The sequence below is a fragment of the Lissotriton helveticus genome, chromosome 2_1 (assembly GCF_964261635.1).
Source record: "Lissotriton helveticus chromosome 2_1, aLisHel1.1, whole genome shotgun sequence".
Taxonomy (NCBI): Eukaryota; Metazoa; Chordata; class Amphibia; order Caudata; family Salamandridae; genus Lissotriton; species Lissotriton helveticus.
In genome coordinates, this window is record NC_136059.1 from 80,520,272 (window position 1) to 80,544,618 (window position 24,347).

The 24,347-nt window shown below is 45.1% G+C and overlaps 1 protein-coding gene across 1 annotated transcript in view; it reads right to left on the reverse strand.

Moving 5' to 3' along the window:
• The window catches only part of LOC144817730 (uncharacterized), a 402,155-nt gene that overhangs the window by 260,326 nt on the left and 117,482 nt on the right, over positions 1-24,347 (reverse strand). Inside the window, exon 2 of the mRNA XM_078674495.1 lies at positions 12,379-12,439. The gene's annotated coding sequence lies outside the window, so the exon portion shown is untranslated. The remainder of the gene's footprint in view (positions 1-12,378; positions 12,440-24,347) is intronic.

Below are 24,347 nucleotides of genomic sequence, written 5' to 3' on the forward strand. Positions count from 1 at the left end.
AATCTGTCCCGTGATCCAGTTGTGGAGGCTGAGAAATTTTCGAACTGTTTGGTGGCACTTGATGGGTGGATGAAGCAGAACTACCTCCGCCTGAATGGTAATAAGACAGAGGTTCTTATTGTTGGTTCCTGCCCATCTATCTGGACTTCCGCCTGGTGGCCGGCTGAATTGGGCGCTGTCCCCGCCCCGGTAGACTCAGTTAAAAACTTGGGGATTCACCTGGACTCTAACCTTGACTACACTAAACATGTTAACAATATTGTTGGCAAATGTTATGGCATTTTGAAAGTCTTGAGGAAGATCCTCGACTTATTGCCTCCCAACTCCAGGAAAACAATGGTCCACGCATTAGTTACCTCCCATTTAGATTATGGGAATTCCCTCCTTTGTGGACTCAGTCAAAAAGGCCTTATACAGCTACAACGCGTTCAGAACGCTGCTGCCAGGCTGGTTCTGAATCTCCCTAGGAGGGCGTCTGGGAAGAATGCCCTGCGCAGCTTACATTGGCTCCCTGTTAGGGAGCGCATTAAATTTAAAACTATGTGTATCACTCATCGCATAGCTCATAAAAAAGCACCTTTGTATCTTCAGGATTTGCTCCCCATCTATCGTCCCTCACGCCATCTCAGGTCAATGGGTTGTATGCTACTAGTGGTCCCTCGGATCCACAGAGCCAGGATGGGGGGTCGGTCATTTAGATATTTGGCCAGTAAGGACTGGAATGACCTGCCCATTGAATGGAGGATGGAACCATCTGAAGCAAGGTTCAGACAGAAGCTGAAAACCTTTCTTTTCCCCAAAGCGTATTAGTTAGTTTTCTTTCGGCAGGACCTTGGGCTGTCCCTCTGCTAGTCGGCTGTGGGAGGATTACTGGGAATCTCAGCGCGGGGACGCACTGTTCTTTGTGCAACCATGCGCTTAATAAATGTTATTAATAATAATAATAATAATTTACGAAATCTAGCATCCATAGACTTTGTCCCGCATCCCGCGTGAGAGTGCACACTCTGCACCCGATCTCCCTAGGCCTCCTGCTCGTAATCTTAAGGTTCAGTAGTGTAGTTCTAGCGATCCTGAAGCCTCTGGATCTTGTTACTTACCTGCCAGTATTTCGCATTCCACTTTTGTAGTATATGGTTTTTCGTGCCCCTCGGGCATTTGTGTAAATTGTGCAACTTGAAGTATTTTCGTAAGAGTTTTGTATTGTGCTTAGCTCCCTGACTCATAAAGAGTTCAGGGTAGAACTGTTATTAATAAATATCCTATATTTTTTATAACAACTTGTGTGGTGTCCTTTTACTTGGTGTTCAAGGGGTATATGTGATGGTAAAACAGCTGGCTTAACACGCCCTCTAGAGTTTAGCCTGAAGACTGCTCGTGTCCATGCTACTAGGATAGCTGGTCTGAAAGGTTGACTTACAACCAATCATCAATAAGGGTTGTTTGGTATGATACAAAGTGATCACTAGAATAGTGAGCACTATATATCAGGCCAACTTCTCACACTGTCATCGAATGATCCGTGAACCTGTTTCCATTGAATGGCCAGTTGTTCCTGAAGAGGACGCATTCACAGTCTGCAGTGAGGAATCAGGGGTATTCATGACAAAATTACCCCCAGCAGAGAATTGTAGCGGCGTACTGAAAGACACCTTCTTTTTGGTAAGTCCAGAGCCATGGTTTGCAGCTTTTCCCGCCTTTCTATGGTTGGAAAAGCTTTTGAGAGTTTTGAGTCCAGGATGGCTCCCAGGAAACGTGCCTTCCTGGATGGGACCACAGATGATTTGTCCTTGTTTAACGTGAGTCCCAGATTCTGAAACAGGTTGGACGGAGCCTTCAGCAACCAGTCGTCCAGGTAAGGGAAGACTTGAAACTGATTTCTTCGCAGGAATGCCACTACTGGCATCAGCACCTTCGTGAAAATCCTTGGGGCAGAGCGAAGTCCGAAGGGTAAAACCCTGAATTGAAAGTGGCTCTTGGCTACTGTATAGCGTAGAAACCTTCTGTGTGCAGGGTGAATCGGTACATGAAAGTATGCATCCTCGAGATCGAGCGTGGACATGAAATCCTCCGGATTGATCAGCCTCAGGATGTCTTGAAGAGAAACCATCCAGAAAGACAGGGAGATGAGATAGGTGTTGAGCTCCCTGAGATCTAAAATGGGGCGCCATTTCTCTAACGTCTTCCTTACCAGGAAGAACCTGGAGTAGAATCCCTGTCCTTTTTGGTCGGAGGGAACCGGCTCTATGGGCCCCTTCAGGAGCATCTGATGAACTTCGAGCCGCAGAAGACGTAGGTGTTTTGATGGAATGGCTGCAGGGGGCTTTGGTGGTGGGATTTGAGTGAATTGTAAAGTATGGCCCTTTCGAATGATGTTGAGCAACCAACGGTCCGATGTTATCTTTGACCAATTCTGAAGGTATTTGGATACCCTGCCTCCAACTGATGACTTCTTGGAGGAGGGTCCAGTAGGAAGAGCTAGGAGGCCGCTATTGGCGCTTGGACGCATCACGTCCCTGGCAAGCCTGCTTTCCTCTGTTGTTAGGCCTGGAATAATTGGAGGATTGGCCCTGCCTTTGTTGGTAAGGCTGGCGGTACTGCTGAGAACTTGATCCGTATGACGAGTATCTTTGCTGTTGGTAAGATCCTCTGTAGTGTGTACTCTTGCCCCTGGAACCTTTAAAAGGAGTTTTGCGGTACTGGAGCGTACCCAAAGATCTTGCGGTCTCATTGTCCTTTTTGATGTCTTGGAGAGTGTCGTCTATCAATTTCCCGAACAGTGCCTCACCATCAAATGGAAAATCCAGGATCTTATTCTGGATCTCGGGACGAAACCATGTCGCTTTCAGCCACCCCTGGCGACGAAGGAGCGCCGCTCCTGCCAAAGAACGAAACGCCGTCATGGCAATGTCCATGGCGCAGTCAATGACCTTCCCTGATGTCGCCTCCCCCTCTTGCAAGACCTTTCTTGCTTCTGCTTTTGATTCTGGTGGAAGCTGGTCCAGGAAGGGTACGACATCACACCAAAGTTGGCAGTCGTAACTGCCCAATATAGCTAGGGCATTAGCTGCCCGCACCAGAAGACTCGCCATCGACGAGAATCTTTTCCCGGCATTGTCCAATCTCCTTCCCTCCTTGTCCGGAGGAGTTGTTAAAGGAGCAGAGGGGTTGCGGGATTTTCTCTGTGCCGCTTGGGAAATCACTGAGTCCCGTCTTGGGTGGCCTGTCAAGGAGCTGGACCATCATCAGGCGCTTTGTACTTTTTATCTAGACGCGGTATCACAGGGACCACCGTCGCTGGATTTTTCATAGCCTTAAGGCCTTCATACCAGAGATGCTGTACTATTGGTATGGACCTTGTCGTCTTCCTGTAAGGTTCCTTGAAATCGTACAAGAAACACTTGGAGGCCACCGCTGGCATTGTTAGCTTGAACCTGCCAGTTGCTCTTTCCATCAGCTGATGAAAACTTCCTATATCTGCGGGCGGGGAATCCACCGGATCCGGACACGGAGATGGAGGGTCCGGAATGACGTATTCATCACACTCAGAGGCCTGATCAGTTCCATTCTCCGAATCATGATCCTCATCCAAGGAAAAATCATGAGTTTCTGCTGGTCTGGAAGGCTCCCGTGGAGTTGATGCCTGCGGCTCATGAGACACCTGAGCTGGTACTCCAGGAACAGCCGCTGAGGCTGGCGCCGGGACAGGCAAGTCATGCACAACTGGAGCCGGAGCAGGCCCTGCAGCCTTAGACTTGTAATCTTGCAGCATTTTGTGCAGGTCCGGCAGGAAAGAAGATGGTACCGTAACCATCTCTTGACCAGGATATTGCTGTGGTTGGGCAGCATGATGTTTATAACCTTCCTCCTGGTCATATCCCCCTTCCGAGTCCATCTCCTGGCATTTGACCAGAAGTTGAGAGGGGCTGTCAGCATAGCCATACGAGTCCTGATCATCCCCTTCGGACTCATCCTCATCAAACAGCAGAGCTGAAGGCAAGGGGGTTACCCTCCTGGGAGATGTCATGTCCGGCGTAATTCTGGTCATGGAAATAGTAATTCTCTTTTCCGAAGCCAAAATCGTTGACGGTCCCGTCGACGATGGAATTGAGAATGCAGCCGTCATCGGCTTCGTCTCGGAATATGCTTCGTCGACACAAGAACACTCGACAACGATGAGTCTGTTGACATCTCAGCCGTCGTCGTCGTCAATGTTGCTGTCGTCGAGGCCCTCGTCGACGACATTGTCGTCGCCGCCACCGTCGACGAACTCCTCGCCGTCGACACTGTCGTCGTCGACATCCTCATCGACGTTGTTGTCGTCAACACCCACGTCGACGATGCCGTCGTCGGCGAGTCCCTCGTCGACGCTGATGTAGCTGCCGTCGACGAATCCATCCTCGTCGACAAACCCGCCATCGTCGATTATCCTGTCGACGAGCCCGTCGACGGAACCAGATTCAGTTTTGGCTTCAATTTCTTCGTCGACAGAGCCTCTGTCGACGACGCCTTCTTCGTCAATGACTTGGAACTTCTGTCAGAAGATTGGGAAGAGGGTTTCTTGAAGGCTGGATCAGTCTTCACACTCTTAGAAGGCGTAGAATGTCCTACCCTCTCCTTTTCACCATGGTGAGGAGATTCGCCTGGACCCTGGCTCTCAGACTCTCTTGATGTCTTTTTTGAGGCCTTAGAAGGATGTGAGGTTCCGTGAATTCTGAACCCGTTCCATAAAGGTCATGGTTTCGTTATAAATTTGATATTAGCGAACCGTAACTAGTTAGTGCGGCAAGTATGAGTGTTTTCGTCATGTTAGACTGATGGATTCACTACGTATTTAGGGATTTCGTTCTGAACCCTTGGGTTCCATTTTGTGTATGGCAGCCATTTTGTGGTTGCCCTCACATAGGCCGATGACTGTGGCTGAACAAGTCTTTTAAGTTCATGTATACCTTAGCTCCAGTTTGTGCTGACTTCTGCTTGACCTGAGTGAACTGACCCTGTTGCCTGAAGCTGACCTTGTTAAACCAGTTCCTGCCCTTTAGCTGATCAAGATTAAGGATCAGAGCACAGGACATCGTAAAACTTTATTACACACAAATATGCCTTATCCTACTCTCACCTGTTTCTGCTCCTTTCTTTATGGTCTATTTACGATGGGGATGTGCCCTTTTTTATTATGGGTTCGTTTGACCTGTCTAAAGAAGAATGTTGGGTTTGACCGATGATTGATCATGGGCTGGGCAACTGAAAAGTGGGTTTTACCATCATGCGATACCTCTGGTGTGGTAACATGTGATTGGACAGTTTGTAAATGTAAGGTATTTGTCTGGAATGTGATTTTTGGCATAAAAAGGGATGACTTGCTTTGTAAAATTGAGCAGTCTCCTGAGAACTCATACCGTGTTGACTTCTAGGACTTCTGTTACTGGCTGCAGCCAATAAATTCGATCTTTGACGCAACCAAGAAGTTTCCGTGTCTCTGTATTCTAAGACAGGTGATACCCGAAGACTTTGGGCGTGCCCCTGGCGCCGCCGGGTCTGAAATAACCCGGTTCTTCAGATGCTCCACAGAAGGAGAAGGGGAACCCCTACCCCATTTCACTGACCTTCTTGTTGAATATGCAGAAGCAGAGTCCTCGCTGTCACTGGAGACAGTATCCTTCCTGGACTTCAACTTCTGGAGCCAAGTCAGAAGCCTACCCTCACGGTCCCGGAGGGTCTTGGTTGAAAAGGTGCGGCAGATCTTACAGTCCGCAGCTTTGTGATCAGGATAGAGGCAGTAGATGCAATCCTTACGCTTATCCTCAATGAAAAGTCTTTTCTTGCCACAGGTGGAACATGGCTTGAAAAGGGCCTTCTTCTTTTCCTTGTCAGACATCCTGGAAGGATCAGCAGACAATCTGAAGACAAATCTTGAAGAGAAAAACTCCTGAAGAGTAGAATGAGCAGAGCTCAAAGGAGACTCCCTAAACACAACGTGTGGTAGAAAATCTGAGGCTCTGAGGTTCCTTCAGGAGGATTCTAAGGGGTGAGGCTCTTCTGATTGGCTGATGCCAAAGTTTGGTCTCTTTTACACAAAGAGGGTGATATGCTACAAAAGGGAATGAGGCCTAGGCCTTTTTTCTTTCTCTTTTGTACCTACTGCTATGTTATTTTAGTTACCGAGACTCACATTCTGACGACGGGGAATGATACAAAAGCATGGGAATCTATGAAAGTTCCAATACTGGGGTAAGACAGATATCCCAAGGACTGAAGCGATGTCTCGTCCACTGTATCTTTTATGTACTATCCATATGACTGCCACCTGACACTACTGGCTGTCTCACAGTACTACACTGCATTGGGTCTGGCCACACTACCATCTCATAGGCACCCGTACCATTCCAGTAACTGAACTCTCCAGAGGAGCCCCTGGCTGCCTGGTTCCCTCTGAAGTACCCAAATGTCTATAGTGGACCTGGTTACACTGCCTACCTGACTGCTCAGTCCATGCAATAGGTACCCCAACCACTTTGTATTTGTTTTAATTTTATTTTTGTCTCGGATTTGGAGCCCCTTTTAAGTTGGCATCACAGCCTGCACTAACTAACTGGAGGGACCGCTGCTGCTGAGAGCAGGGACCCCTTAGCCTGCTGGTACTCTAGGTCTGTAGCATTGTGGGCATCACAAGCTGTAGCAGTTACAATTAGTGAGGGGCAGCGAGGCCTGGCACAGCACGATAGCCTGATGCCAGCGCTGGCACAGTCCCATTTATTCATGTATGAGTCGCTTTCACGTGCACTTCCTATCTTGGCACCAACATAAAAGTGGCCCCAATATCGAACCATAAACCTTAACAAGCATTGGCATAGCCAATAGGTCTCGCCTTTGAGACCTTATAAGTGTTTATCCATGCAACAGTTGATGTTGTTGCACCAAGGATATTGTGCTGCATAACTAAATACTTATAAGTTCCCAAAGGTGAGACCTATTGGCTATGCCAATGCTTGTTATTTGTTTTCTAGTACAATATGTATTATATTGTACTAGAAAAGTAATAAAATTGTCAATTTAAATAAATGTGGAAAAATACTCGCTGTAGCGTCGTCTTTTGCTTGTGGCAAAAATAAATGTGGATAAATACAGAAAAAATGCCAAAAAAATAAATATGGATAAATACAGACGGAAATGCCCAAAAAATAAATACCATAAAACCGGGAGCCCTAATTAAAATGTATGTAGCAAGAGGAAATATTTTGGTCCAGATGCCTGTAAGAAAGAACACTACACAGTAAAGTTCTAAAACCAGCTGAGTGTTTGAAAGGATAAATAGATGAAACAATGAAGGGTCCGGGTAGAGGTAGCACCGGGTTCATTGTTTTAGGAAGTCATGAAGCATTCATGGCTTACGGTGCTTTTAAGCACTCTGTCCTGGAAACTCCTCTTTGAAAGCTCATGGGGTAGAAATGTCCCAAAGGTACTGCTAGCATTATGAATTCACGTTGGATGGAGCAAGAGTAGCCAAGCAGCACCCCTCACAGTATCAGCATGGTAAACATAGCCACATAATCAGATATAGGCAGCTGTGTGGGTAGCAAATTTTTATGAGAAAGGCTCATCTTTTAAAACTGGGCATGCTACTACATCTCGGTTCTTTTCCATATCAACATATGATTATCCTTGGCCCTAAATGGAAGGACAGGAAATGGTATCTATTACTGGTTTAATACAGATAGTTTCATACCTAAACCGTATGTACGCATACATCATACGCACGCCCATCCCTGCGTCCCCCAAGCAGAGTGGGTCAGAAGCTGCGTCTTTATCAGTGCCCACTAGGCAAACACACTATCAGACATCACAAAATACCCACTGGTTGGCTCCTTTTTAATTAAAATGCTGGCAAGGGTCTGCATAGGCACAGTGATGAGGTGTGCCACGCATGACGTCTCATGTGTCCAGGGTACCGGCTCCCAAAAAGAGTTCTGTATTAAAGCAGCTATAGAACACCTCAGAGTACTGACACTGGGTTCCAGTCATGCTTGATAATAGGAACAAACCTATAGACTCGCGGCCACATGCATCATCCCGGCCGTTTGCGAATTCCAAATTGCGAAAAATAGCGAATCGCAATTTGGAATTCGCAAAACGGGATGCATGAATTTTTTCTAATAATATTAGCGATTCAGTAAAATTCGCATTTTTTACCGATTCGCTAATATTATGCGAATTCTAATTTGCTAATTCGCATTTCCCATTGATTCCTATGGGCCAAAAGGCCCATAGGAATCAATGGGAATTGCGAATTTGCAAATTAAGATTCGCATAATGTTGATGCATTCCATGGGTGCAGGGGGGGTCCAAAGGACCCCCCCCTGCACCCCTGAAATGTATTTTTAAGTGGATGTTTCACACACACATGTCCTAAGGACATGTGTGTCTGTAACATGCAAGTTTTAAAAATGCTTTTTTTTGCTTTTTTAACAATTTTCGCAAATTAACACGAGGGTCAACCTCGTGGTAATTTGCACTTCCAATTTTCAAATTCGCTATTTTTAAAAAAATGATGCATTGCATTTAAGGAATCGCACAAATGCGATTCCTTAAATGCATTCGCAATTTTTAGAAATGCTAAAAATAGCGAATTATGCACAAAAGTTTGATGCATCCCAAAAACGGATTTTGCATTCGCAAACGGACGATTTTTCCGAATCGCATCGTTTGCGAATGCAAAAAACGTTGATGCATGTGGGGGTAAGAGTAATGTTTGTTTATCATTTGAGAATACACCTACCTACTTCTTCTGTCTGTGCCTTATCAAGGGTGCTGCCCAGGAGGGGAGCCAGTGGTATGTAAATGTTCACGGGCTTTATTTTTTAAAGGCAAAAACATTTTTGAGGGGTGATAGAGAAAAGCTAGAGGGAGAACGGAAAAAGAACGTCCGCAATAAAAGTTCTCATGCTTAGTAAAGGGTCTGAGAGTATAACAAAGGTACTTCTGCCTATTAAAAGGCCTGAGAGTATCAAGAAGGTGTTTAAGCTTTCCCGGTTCGGGCTAGAGCCCAGAAATGAAGCTAAAAAGATGGGTGTCCAGAGATTGGTGGAACTGGCTTTAATCTTTTTCGATGCTCAGCAGTTTTCCAGGCGATGTTAGTTTGCCTAATTTTCATTTTTTTCCCCCAGTCTTGAAAAATTGGGAAACAGGCAGTTGGAACAAACCAAGATTTCTGGTTCAACATTATCTGGTGATTCACGAGGAGAGATGGGGGGCCGTTTAGAACCAATTAGATTTAGATTACATGCATTTTCCTATTGATAGCCTAGGATTGTTTACAGGAGGACTAGGAATTCTTTATATGTCCAGTGCGCAAAATGTATGGTCGTATTCTCGTGGGACAGTCTCATAGGGTTGGTATAACAGTTTATTTAGAAGGTGTTTGGCATAATAAGATACCACAAAGACAGTGTAATGCAATGACAGCCACTGTCAGCCCATAGAGAGCCTAATACTTAGAGGCCCATTAGGATGGCGGGCGTAATTTAGTAAGCCCGCCACCCAAGCGGTGCTGGGATCGGCCGCCAGTAGTGCGGCGGTCCCGCACTTGCAGTTAGGATGCCACTGTGGCATCCTCCATTCCCAGCATTGTGGCGGGCAGTGCTCCCAGTACCGCCCGCCACAATGCTAGGAATGCACTGTGCGCATTGTCATGCACAAGGTGACAGGCACCGAGAGGTGCCTGCCACCATGCCCATGACAATGCAGGGGGGTACCATAGGTACTCCCCCTGTGCACCCCCCAACCCCCGAACACCCTTTGGGCCTGCAACGGGCCCCCAAAGCCAAAACTGACTGCCTTTCCATGGCGGAGTTTACGCCATGGAAAGGCATTTTACCGCCACGATGATAATATGGATGGCGCCATACGGGCGGTGACGCCCGCTATCGTAATGACCCCCTAAGTAATGAGTCTGCCAAACAAACAGAGCTCACACACCGATTGTGAAAATTGTAGCTTTGTCACAGGAATGCATGGCATGACTTTGCATGCAGAAGTAAGAGCTTTAGGTGGTTTTAACTTGTTTCATTTGTTTCAGCTTAAAAAATGTATTTTTGAAAACGTTTGGCCAGGTTACAACATAAAGTGGTGAACTCTTCGTGACTTGTAAATATCCCGTGTGTGAGGTCTTGGGTTCAATTTCTTCATGTATTAATTAGTGCTCAGAGAATAAAAAAAAATTACTTTCTCACGCAGTAACATCCTGATGGCTGGAACTTGGCGCCATGTCTATCCTATTTCATACCTACTAACTTGCTTAGATAAGCATCATTAGTGTGCTGAGAAAAGGAATAAACTTAAAACCGAAGAAGTCACCTTTGTGGCCGCACATTGATGGCCGGACCTCGGGTAAGTCTTCTTTCGATTTCTTAGAGAGTAACATTTCGCAACAGAACACAAGAACAGTTTTTTAATTTGATTGTTTGATATTTCTAACAACTGTCTGACCAGTATTATTTTGGCATTCCTCTGTAACCAACACTGTGATTCTAACTGTATTAATTGCATTGAAATTATAAATATCTCCCACACTGCCCACTAGGTTGTCTTAAACTGTTTGACATTCTCACGCTAAGCCACTATGTTGCACATTTTTAAAATCATAATTTGCACCTGTTATCTCCACTAGCCCCGAAATCTTTCCCATTTTTGCTTGTTCTTCCTATCTTATATTGTTGATTTTTGAAGTTTTATTAGGTTAGAATCGGCCTTCAAAGTGCTTTTAAGCACATTAAGTACAGTGAAGAATGTATGGCAACAGAAGTTTGGATCAATAAAAGGTACAAATGACAGACAAGACGTTTATAATCAAATAAAACTGTTAATACACCAACGGAACACAGCAAGTGGTCATTGAAATGTAGAATTGGAGTAAGATGAAAGAGAGAGGTGAACTTCTATGAAGGGAGCACACTTTTTGCACCGCCGGAAATGACGACTAAAGAGCAGCTGCTTCGCATCTTTGTTGATCACAGAGAACAGTGTCAGGGGGAGGGGAGAATACTGCACCAAGACTGACAGCACATCACCAAAAGAAAGAACTGCTGTGGAAATCTGGACTCTCCAGTTACACTCACTGATCCCCTGAAATGTATAGTTTCTGAGCTAGGTTTTGACAGGAGTATCAAGTGTAGACTTTTGTGAATTAGACAGATAATTCTGAAAAGGCATGTCAACATGAGTCAGATTCCATACACTCCCATGTGTTGATGATAAACATACTGAGGAAGAGAAAAAAGTAGAGTATTAGGCCAGGATCATACAGCTACCTGGTCCTACAGACGAAACACTCCAAAATTGAGCAACAAGAGAACATAATCTTATCATCCAATACTTGCTAGGGCAGAAAGGCCAAGTTATTTGAATTATATTTTCTTGCATTACATATGAAAATTGTTTTGACATTTAAAAAACATATCGCCAATGATTGTGCAGGAAAAAAGCCCTTTGATTGGAACCATAAGAATATTGAGGTAGTTGCAGTGGAGATGAATTGCAGAATGGCAACCGCGGCTTGGGTCGCGGCTGTTAAAAGCGGCCTGTGAGCCAGGCCGCAGCCACCTGGGAGACAGCGCCAGCGAGATGCTCCATGGGAAAGGGGCGAAGAATGGCCAACACATTTTGGTGTACTCTCGAATGACCATGAATGAATGGCCTATTCTGCCCCGGCTTCTCAAATGTACCTATGTGTGAAAAGGGGAAAGGGACACCAGCTTCAAGCTGCTTCATACACATGCTAATCACGAAGCGCCTTCGACTAAGGGAGAGTATAAGGCTTTCATAGGGTGGTTCTCTCTATGGGTTACTTTTCAGTCCCTGGGCCACTCTGCTTTTTATAAAATCAAACTGTGAGTTATGGTAAAGGTTCTTAAAAGTTGTGAAGACAAGGTCAGTCTTCACTTGTAGGGTGGGGACCGTGGAGAAGTGTCAAGTACTTAACCAGGGAACAAAAGTGAAGAGGTTAGGTGGGTGCTTAGTTTCGATCAAAACAAAAGGAAACAATGAAGACACAAGATCACTACTTTAGCAAAACGAAACTCTAGCTAGGAGAGAAGATGAACATTCTTGGTACGAAATTTGATCTAAAAAACCAAATTCTGCGCAAAATATTCGGAGCCCACAAAATGCGCAACAATCTGAGCATAAATTGTCTGAATAAAGACCAACGTGGAGGCTAATAAGTGACATTGCCGTCACTACATAAAGATGCACAAATGCATACAAAACGTTTTCAGCACTGTAAAGGTAGAAGCATAAAGAATACTCTGTGTGTTTACATGTGAGAGTGGGGGCTACACGCGTCAGCTGCTGTCCGATGTCTGGCACTGGTTGGTCACTTACTTGAGAAGACTATGGGCTTTGACAACTGGGTCTTCGCTTTCCTGGGAAGTCTTGATTGCTCCTATATTCAAGATAATATGTTAATTGATATTAATAGTACAACCGTCTTAAATGAGATGTCTGAGCACTTACGAATACAATGCATAAAATACATACATATCATCAAAACACTTGGTTATGCAAAACTGATGGGAATATCAAGTTTTCTATCAGAGAACAGATAAAACAGCTGACATGTTAGACGCTGCAGTAGAATGTTTGCATTAAACAGCATCTTCAATGGCAGATCATAGGTGTGTCTGCCTTGTAGTAAAACCTGAGCCATCGGTCGGCAGGACAGTTCTGTGAATCTGCTAGTCACTGGTCCTAATACTTGCAGAACCCATTCAGACATTCATCCGTCTGAGGTCAGATGGTCCTTGAGGTAGGAAACAAGTAAACAAAACGATTGCAATGACAAAAAGGTAATTCTGTTACTGCAGTGCCAGATTTTTAGACAATAGTCATCATTACAACTGTTATCTGGTTGCAGTCAGGTAAACTTACCTCTCTTCCTCCTCAAACAATGATAAAAGTTGCCCATTGGCACCACTTTCCCCATCCTATATTGGTATTAACAGATTGATCGGGCATCACTCACCTTCCCTGCCGAGCACCACAAAGGGACAAAAAGAGACTGCAGACAGTGCTGAAGCCTATTCCACATCTGCGGAACAGAGGGGCGCATTAGGATGGCGGGCGATCTGCCCGCCATTCCCCACCGCCGGCCTAACATTCCCCCCCACCATATTACGATGGCAGTGGGGACCCAGGTGGATGGAAAGAACGTCCGCCGGTTTTCCACAGGTAGGCAATCCGCTCTATTGCCTACCGGGTGGAAAAGGCCAGCAATATGGTGGCGGTGCCTGCAAGGCACCGCCATCCATATTAGGATGATGACGGTGAATCGCCCTTCCATGGCGGACACTCTGCCATGGAAAGGCATTCGGTATTTTCCTCTGGGGCCCGTTGCGGGCCCCGGGGGGGGGGCCTGTTGTTGGCAGGGTACAGATGGTACTCCCGTCATCTTCATGCACAAGGTAGCAGGCACCGCACGGTGCCTGTCACCTTGTGCATGCAAATGTGCATTCCCAGCATTGTGGCGAGCAGTGCTGTGAGTACTGCCCGCCACAATGCTGGGAATAGGGTATGCCACCGCCACGGTGGCAGTGTCATCCTAATTGCAGGTCCCGATTACCGCTACGGTGGCGGGCGGACTATGTCCACCCGCCATCGTAATTGGGCCCTAAGATTTGTGGCGGCAGAGCTGATGGGAACCCTCACCACTTTACCCCGTAAGCCCCCCCACTCACCTCCAGAATGTTCCATCATGTATCAAACTTATGGTTAGATCTGGTTGGATGGTTTAGTGGAGTTAATTAACGACAACCAACATGCCGCGAAGAATACACAGTAGGCTATAGAAAGATATAAACCAATCACTTCCTTGCAATTATTCAATCATACTTTATTCCAATACAAGTTGTATTCATAAAAGTGCAATACGTAAAAATTAAATACAAACAATATAGTGAGAAATATGGAAAACACAATACATACATAAAAACGTACAAATAATTAACCCCTTGCATGAGGCGCGAATTTTCGCGCTGTGCGGGCATTTTAATTAGTGGGCGGGATTCGGACGGCCAGTGGGCACACGCCCACCGTGACGCGTGACGGCTCCCGATCGTCACGAGCATGCAAGGGGTTAAAATACACTCCCCTGTTAAAAGTACATGTAATACAAAGTCCAGAGTTAAAACTACTGAACAAGCACATACAGTATTCAAAATACGACAAGCTCTTACGGCTACTTTAAAAAAAAGCACCCAAATGGGTAGTTACCTCCTCATCAGTCAGATAAAAGACCAAATGTAATGCATCTCTCAGGTTATTAATACCTCATTTTCTTCAAAAAGGGATCAGAAAATGCTTTGAATGCATAACGTAGAATGCTCAAAAAAACGTGAAATATAGCATTGTTTGCCCTGAGCTTTCATCACAGGGGCATGGACGCAAAATCAGAATTAAAACTCAGTGGAAACACAACCGGTATTTCACAGTGCCAGCCCTGTAACAGAATAGAAGGCCAGGTTCACTTCCTTTCTAGATGCCTTAAACCAGGCTTCTCCAGTGAGTACCTTGTGAGCTAGTGGTAGCTTACCAGCCACCTGCAAGTAGCCCTCCTGTGTGCAGCCCAGCCTACTAAATTAGAAGCTTTTGCTAGGGTAAATTATTATATGTTCACCAAAATTGAAAAGAGTGTATTAGAGATACAAATGCAAGTATTTTCAGAACGCATGAGCTGATATGTTGAGATAAATGACAGACTTTGTAGAATATATTAAAAAACGATATTTAAGTGATAAATCATGCAGCATCAGAGAGACTTCTGACTCATGACCTTGGTACCAGAGGTATTACAGCTATGGCTGTTATGTATTACCCATGTAGAGGCCTTCCAAATTGAGAACGCCTTTTTTTACATTACTGGTGGCACCGAGGTGATCACTGCTGGTAATCTCGTATGGGGTGGTCGCTAATATATTCTTGTCTGATATACTCACTATTACAGTATTAATAACAGTAGCTCTGGATCGTATTCATTGAACATAAGTAGCTCGCATTACAGAACAGATTGGAACCCCTGCTTTATAGCTCTTCTACTTTGTTTATTTGCAGGAGCCACTCGCAGTGTGAGGCACAGGTGAGGTGAGGGGGACGGAGAGGAGATGGGCACCAGCCTCGTTTTCCCAAAATATAGAATCTTGCTTGTGCCTGTAGAGCTCAGGGAGCACTGCTCAAAGGAAAGGAACCGGATGAGACAGGCTTCGACATAGCCAGACCCAAACACTGCCATTGAAGAACCGGGTTATTTAAGACCCGGCGGCGCCAGGGGCATGCCCAAAGTCTTCGGGTATCACCTGTCTTAGAACACAGAGACACGGAAACTTCTTGGTGGCGTCAAAGATCGAATTTATTGGCTGCAGCCAATAACAGAAGTCCTAGAAGTCAACACGGTATGAGTTCTCAGGAGACTGCTCAATTTTACAAAGCAAGTCATCCCTTTTTATGCCAAAAATCACATTCCAGACAAATACCTAACATTTACAAACTGTCCAGTCACATGTATCCACACCCAAAATATCGCATGACGGTAAAACCCACTTTTCAGTTGCCCAGCCCATGATCAATCATCGGTCAAACCCAACATTCTTCTTCAGACAGATCGAACGAACCCATAATAAAAAATGGCACATCCCCATTGTAAATAGACCATAAAGAAAGGAGCAGGAACAGGTGTGAGTAGGATAAGGCATACTTGTGTGCAATAAAGTTTTACGATGTCCTGTGCTCTGATCCTTAATCTTGATCAGCTAAAGGGCAGGAACGGGTTTAACAAGGTCAGCTTCAGGCAACAGGGTCAGTTCACTCAGGTCAAACAGGAGTCAGCACGAACTGGAGGTACATGTACTTAAAGGACTTGTTCAGCCACAGTCATCGGCCTATGTGAGGGCAACCACAAAATGGCTGCCATACACAAAATGGAACCCAAGGGTTCAGAACGAAATCCCTAAATACGTAGTGAATCCATCAGTCTAACATGACGAAAACACTCATATTTGTCGTACTAACTAGTTACGGTTCGCTTATATCAAATTCATAACGAAACCATGACCTTATGGAACGGGTTCAGAATTCACGGAACCTCAGACCCTCCTTTTGCCCTTACATAGGCAATAACCTAAACTCACGTCAATCTGAATCCAGGTCTATATTCATCAGATCATCAAGATGTTGCTGGAGCATAATCCTATTACTTAGTACCTCTCTTGGGACAGGTCTCCTTGCACATGTAAATAGCACAGAGGCCACATATAGCAGGAGCGCACTGCACACAAAGACAGAACAGGAAAAGAATTGCTAAAGCCATCCCAATGATCATCAGAATCTTCCATCCCCAGGTCGATAACAGTTCCCAAAACCATCCAATCAACGACCAATCTCCTTTGTCCACATGTATAGACTCGGAGATCTTATGTAACCTGGAAATGACCTCGTAAACTGTCGGAGCATTATCTGGGATAAAAACGCAGCAACTCGATTGGATCACTTTACATACTCCACCTCGATCTGCGAGTATGACGTCTAAAACCATACGATTTTGTAATGTTATAAGGCGATCCGCTTGAAGCTCAGCTGTCAGATTACTAAGGGCACCAGCAGTTTTGTTTATGGTGGATTCAACCACTCTCGTCAATTGTCGTAAACCTCTACTGTTAGCCATAGGTCCCCAAAACTGTAAGAAACCCTTAAAGAAGTCTCCCACTTCTTGTCCAGCAGTATCTTCCTGATCGAAGACACCTCTAACAACTCTCGTCTTGTGGTAATCTGAAGCAACAGTATACGTAGGAGGCAACAAGTATCCAACATAACACGTTCCCGAAAAATCAGGGGGCAACCATGTATATGCTCTGTTGTAACAAACAAAATATGTGCCCTTAGCTGCCAAAAACGGCGGGGAAGATTGAGACGTAAAAACGTACGTCTGAGTACAAACACTCTCACCCCAGCTGAGCTTTCGTATTTTTGCCAATACCTTGCAGACAAAAATGGACCTAGGTGGGGTACGACCCAAATCGGAGGTGACCTCTTTCGTTTCTGCCTTTCACTCAGACTAACATGGTAACCAGTCGTGTTCCATCCAACATAAGCCGCTAACTCTTCCTTAGGAATAGTCCTATACGTGTCGATATCTCTGCTCATATTCATAACTCCCTTCACCAAAGCTTGATTACTTAAGTTATCTCTCATGGAATGTAGAGGATAAACTTCCAGGGCGTAAATGAACATAGTCTGAAAAGCCCATATCGACCCATTCTGACTAAACGGTAAAATCAGATAAGGAACAACTCTACCTGTAGTATGTGGCATAAGACCACACACCCAGCAATTAGTAATGTTCACTACCAACTGATGCTGGTGTAGTAGCTGTATGTATGTGTTATGTACAAATTCTAACCTTCTAATCTGCTCTTGTTCAGGTAGGACATGAAAAGAATGCACAGAAGTAGCAGTAGAAAAAGACATAGGCTGGGAGGTGGGTGCAGAAGTCAATTGGGTAGCGAAAACAATCCCACCCGCCAATGCTAACGTCATGCTTAAAAACATCAGGACACATGTTATCAGAAAACATTTGCTGTACATTAATTTACACAGTTTCATTTTAGAGTTCTTTCTCTCAGCAGCTCTCTCTGTCCCAGGAAACTCCATCCTCTAACCGTGCTGTTCACGGCAGTTGGTTCTTCCGTGCTAAGGAATGCTTCTGTCAGTCCAGGGATCGCCCTGAAACCAACCAGAACCGTCGACCTTGTGTCTATGGCCTGCAATCCCAAGTCTTTATACCGCGACCCTACAGCTGAGCTCGGATGGCAGCTCGAAAAAGAAAAATAGGCCAAAACAGTTTCTTGGATGAGAGAGTGCAGTTCTCCAAAAGCAAAAGGAGGAAAAAAAATTAAACTTTAATTGTCAATTGTTTCTCGGTCGTAAATTATAACGGCCTTTACCAGGCACTGTGTGATCTGTAAATAAAAGTTCAGGCTCAGTGGTGTCCAATCTCAATTGTGGAGGTACAGCTGCTTGTAGAATGTAGTCGTCCTCTCGTTCAGAATTTGTCCCTACTAGATGTGCATCGCTAAACGGCATAAACTTCGGTACTCGTTCTGTCTCTGAATCACCAACACCATCACGGATCCACTGGTCGTACGGCAGAGGTAAAGGCACCCTCTTACAATGTACGCCGTGAATCCAATTTTTCTTCCCGAAGACCTTCACCGAAGTTCTTGTGGACAGGAGCACTTGGTGGGGGCCGGTCCAGCGGGGCTGCTCGTTTTTGGTCCGCTGAAAATTCCTCACTAGGACCCAGTCACCGGGATTAATGGTGTGACCTGGATCCACAGATGCTGGTGGCAAGTTATCATGAACCTGCTGATGCAAGACATGCAATTTAGCCGTCAAATCATACAAATAGTCCACCAACACAGGATATTCGATGTCACTAAACTTCACTGGCCTCGGCACTCCCCACACATTCGCCGGACGGCCAAAAACAATTTCATAGGGACTAAGGTCAATCCGGGAATGTACTGTAGTTCTAGTTGACAAAAGTGCCAACGGCAAAGCATCTGGCCATTGAAGACCAGAACTCGCCTGAATTTTGGCTAACTTTAGCTTCAAAGTGCCATTGTAACATTCCACTAGTCCAGCTGATTGGGGGTGATTTGCAGCATGGAACTTCTGTCGGATTCCCAAACCCTCACACACTCTCTTCATGATCTTCCCCACAAACTCACTTCCGTTATCACTCCACACCATCCTTGGCAATCCGAACCTAGGGAAATATTCTTTGAGCAAGACTCTAGCTGTGGACAAGGCCGTATTGTCTTTTAGGGGGTATGCCTCTACCCATCTAGAAAAGGCACAAACAACTACAAGGACATATTTCAGGTTGTTACACCTTTCCATGTGGATATAATCCAATTGCAGAACCTCAAACGGATACGTCGGAGGCGCAAAGTGACCAGCTGGAGTTGGAGTTCCCTTGCCAGGATTATACATCAAACACACCATGCAATTTTTGACCACATTCTCGGCACATTTGGGGATTCCAGCATTCTGCCATACTGGAGCCAACAACTTACAAATTCCTTTTACACTAATGTGAGACAAACCATGTGCCATAGTAACCCCTGCAAGAACGTACGCATCTGGCAACATCCATCTTTGGTGTTCTGACAATTGAACCCAAAACCAGTCGAATCCAATCTAACCGTAGTTTCTCTCCAAACATTCTTCTCACTTTCAGTAGCTTCAGCCTGTATCGATTTCACACTCTCAATCGTATCTTTGCACATTCCAACATCACCAATCCATCTCGCAGGGCCTGCCACATACATTCGACTCATCAGATTTCTTGCTGTGTCTTTCGCAACTTCATCCGCAAACGCATTACCACGGCCAACATCATCCGTAACCTTCCGATGAGCACTACACTTCACAATCGCAACTTGCTTCGGCAAAGTAAGTGACTCGAGAAGTTCATTCACCAACTGACCATGCTGAATCTTAGTCCCATGGGATGTGAGGAATCCCCCCTTTTTTTCCACAAACGTCCGAAACTATGGGCAACACCAAACGCATACTGACTATCGGTATACACATTCACTCTCTTTCCTTCAGACAAAACACACGCTCTAGTCAGTGCAATCAACTCTGCTGCTTGCGCAGATTTCTGTGGTATACGTGCTGTCTCAACAACTGTATTTAAAGTTGTGATAGCATACGCTGCAGTCGTCTCACCATTCGGAAGCTTAAAACATGAACCATCAACCCACAGCGTACCATCCACATTCTCAAAAGGAGTGTCTTTTAGATCCACTCTAGCTTTTGTTTCTTCTTCTGTACGAAGAAAACAATCATACTGTTCTTGAGCATCCGTCTCTGTAGAGATCGGCAATAACGTAGCTGGATTCAACATGTTACATCTTCTGATGTGGACGTGGCTAGCCAACAGTGTCAACTCGTAGCCTGAAAGACGTGCACTAGTAAGGTGCTGTGTCTTAGTCCTGTTTAATAAGGTATCCACTGCATGCGGAACCATCACAATCAACGTATTATCCATCACCAGCCCAGCAGACTGTCCGATAGAAACAGCCGCTGCCGCTGTAGCTCTCAAGCAACTCGGCAACGCTCTAGCTACCGGATCTAGCGTTGATGAAAAATACGCGCATGGACGTTGCTTGTCCCCAAAAGATTGTGTCAACACTGACAACGCACATCCCTCTCTCTCGTGCAAATACAACGTGAAAGGCTTGTTATAGTCTGGAGTACCAAACACAGGAGCAGAACACAAAGCATCACGCAACTCAAAAAAACTTTTCTGACAATCATCAGACCACGGAAGAGGATTCGGTGTATCTTTACAAGTCAAAGCCAACAGGTTTCGCTAATAGAGAGAAATTTGGAATCCACTGTCTACAATACGACGTGATACCCAAGAAAGCACGCACTTCTCTCTGTGTGCTTGGTACAGTCATTTGCGCAATCGCTTGAATTCGTTCTGGGGTCAACCTTCTTCCCTCCTTTGACAAGAGATGACCTAAGTAGGTCACTTCTTGGCAACAATACTGCAACTTAGAAGGTGACACTTTATGATGCAAGTCCGACAAATGTCGCAACAAAGAAAGAGTAGCTTCTTTACAAATTTTCTCATCATCAGCGGCCACTAACAGATCATCCACATACTGAATAAGAGCAGCACCAGCAGGCAACGCAAGAGTATCAAGTTGAGTTTTCAAAGCCTGGCTATAAATAGAAGGACTTTCGCAATAGCCCTGAGGAGCTCTCTTAAACCGGAAGCTTCGGCCTCCTAAAGAGAAGCCAAAAATATCTCTACTTTCCTCGGCAATTGGAATGCTGAAGAAAGCATTCTTCAGATCTATAACCGAAAACCAGGCAGCTGAAGCAGGAATCAAAGTCAACAAAGCAGTAATATCCGGAACAACTGGAAACTGTGGCACGACAATTTTGTTAACCTCTCTAAGATCGATCACAAACCTGTAAACAGGAGGCTGAGAAGAGTCACTGCGCTTTAGGACAGGCAAAACCGGACTGTTACACACATTACCTCTCGTTTCTTCAATCACATCTTTCTCAATCAAATCATAGATGATGGCTAAAAGCACTCTTTCACCATCGCTAGAAATCCTATACTGGGGAATGCGCAGCAATTTAACATTCGCTTTAAGCGTTACAACGTAAGGTGGAATCTCCAAAAGACCCACATCATTAGGACCAGTAGCCCAAAGAGTATCAGAGAGAGAACGCAATTCCGGTGGAAGCCGATCTTTAGACAAATACATCGGAGAGTTCACTTTCTTATCCAATGTAAGATGTACTCCCGCAGGAGAACAACGTAATGTTGCATGCAACCTTTTCAACAAATCCAAACCCAACAAATTCTCACCACAACCTGTCATTAAAATGAGAGGTGCTTCCAATTCACAAGGCCCTATAGAAAGAGACAAAGGACTAGAAACTGGATTACGAACTGGGGCGCCAGAGAATCCTACTGAAACATTCGTTAAGCCAGACAAAGGTGCGCCAGGGAGTTTAGAGTGCATGATAGAACTCTTCGCTGCACCAGTATTCAAAAGAAAAGGCTCTACCACACCCGATGTGGCTACTGCAACATAAAGCCCACTCTGGTCTACTGGAACCGACACTACTCCCTCTCTTTGTCCATGGCTGTCCTAGCAATCATTATAGTCAGCATTCTCACTTTCGACATAATAGTCATCGGCATAGTACTGAGTCGACCGACCAGATGTCATTTTCTGTTGATCGAAGCAATTCATTGAATTCTGCGGGGGAAAGGAACGTTCGTTCTGAGGAAACGCACCACGTCATCTACCCCTTGACACTTGCTGAAAACCACCACGGCCTCTCGGGCCGGCATACCACTCGCACGTTGTCATAAAACAGGGCACTCATTTTTATAATGACCTTCCTCCTTACAATACACACACTGATTCAAACCCAAGGATGGTCTTGGAGGAAAATACCCAGCGTTCTGTTGCGGTCTCTGAAACTGTGGAGGTTGCTGAAACTGTGGGCGTTGCTGTGACTCTTGCTGATTCGAGCGAGGGGGATACGCCTGCTGTAAAGGAACCTTTGTCTTTAAGTCTTTTGTCTTTTTCTCTGCTTTTTCTTTCTCGTCCTTATCCCTATTCTCATAGTACTGTGCATTCGCCAATATCTGGGCCGACGATGAAACAGCCCAAGAACTTTCAGAATCTTTCAACTTATTACATAGTTCAGGCAGTAACTTAAAGACGAACTTATCTACGAACAATCTTTGCCCACCTTCCGTACTCATATCCTGACCACTATGATCTATAAATGTCTCTTCAAACCTAGTGAAGAAATCAGATACACTTTCGTCCTTCTATTGCTTACATGCTGCTAACTTGTCCCAATTTACTCATAACGCTGGCATCATCGTTTTCATACGATCTATAATTCTGCCAGGTAGATCTGCCACTAAAGCCTCAGGTTTAGCACCACCAGCCTGTCTAGCGTCTGCAGCAGCAATATTGAGCCATGTGTCACCTAATTCAACTACATGATCCTCATGACGAATTTTTGCCCACAGAGGTTGAGGTACTACATTACCCAACAGCATATCTATGTCGGCTAAATTTATGATGCATGCGTCAACTGTCTGGGACAATTCTTTGTAAAAGCCAGCTGGATTTTTACGGGGATCAGGTAAAGACTGTTTAAGGGCCAAAACTTCTACTCTCTTCCATGGCACATGTACCCATACTCTTTGAAAATGTGCTGGTATAGCTGGGGGAACATTATTCGGACCAGCAGCTACTGCATCACGCCACACTGGAGGAACTTCTCTCATCGGATACTGTCTCACTTTCCTCCTAACTGCGGAATCAGGCTCAAACAGTCGCTGAGAAGGGAAATCGCTCCTTAACGCAAGTACCATCGCAACTGCATTCTCAATTCCGGGACCCACTATCGTCCCTTTTGCAAACTCAGACTGGACATTTAGCAATTCTACAGGGACTGAACCCAAATCATTATCTTCCCATTCCTCACGAAGGAAAGTACACATAACTTCAAAAACATACCTTTGCTTGGGTGCTTCCCACTGCTGGAAAACATCCATAACCGACTCTAAGTTATACCTCGAAACATTCAAAACCCATCTGCGAGCCAAGAGATCTAACACTGCCTGTTCTTCGGGACCAGGAAGCTGACTACGCATTTGTTTACGTGCAGAAACAGGGGTCATACTCAATGACCCAAAGAAAGGAGACAAAAGACCAGTAACAGTATCAGTCATTCGTTGTCGAGCAGAAGGAGAAGCTGTCATAAGGACAGGAGACAAAGTATTTTGAGGTGATAGAAGCGTAGGGTTAGTAGCAAGAGAAGTTGAAGGTACAGGAGAATAAGGCAAAGTAGTTCCAGACAAAACCGATAGCAAAGTCGGCGGCCCCAGAGGAGGCTGCTCCGTAAGAGGAAGAACCAGCTGAGGAGGAGCCGGTGGCGGAACAGCAACAGGAGGTTGTGCAACTGGAGGTTGCGGAGGTGCCGTAGCACTGTGTGCATAAGGGGGTGGTAATCTCAACAAATGTGACATCAAAGGATCCTTCTCAGGGTCCTTCGTTGCATTCTCAAGAAGAGATGGCAAAGCTGGATAACATTTATCAATAGCCATATTATGTTGCCTATCTGACACCTCAATTGCTTTATCTTCTTCGTTTTCTTTAAACTGTCTAGCAGCTTGCATTATTGATGCATCCTTTTCTCTTTTATCTCTTTTAGCTTGTTTCATTTCTCGTTGTCTGGCTTCTTTACGCCAAAGGCGAAAGGAGTCAAACATTGCCGGCCGGGCTTTCTTCCTAAATAATTTAGTTTCTAAATTGTCTAAAATCTCTGTATTAAAGCTACCATGTTGAGGCCATTGTAAGACACCATATTTTCTAGTGTAGTGGACCCATACTTAATTGAACGTAATGGGGCCCACACCGTGTTTAGAGTAAAGTTCATAAGTCGGAGTTCCAACTGGAGGTATCGGACATGAATCCTCCAATCGGGAATCCCTGTTGCAACCACAACCAAACCAAGTACCAAATTTGCTACGATTAGGCATCTTCGCTCACTAATCGAGCTTCAAACTTCAAGGGATTATCTCTACCGATACACCCGTAAATATACAAGACCCTCGGCTTTGGAAATTGCAATTTTCAAATCAAAACTAAGGACCAAACAAACTAAGAACCAAAGAACCAAAAACTAAGGACTGGGAGCGACCCACTTATACTTAACTGAGGTATCAGTCACGCCAC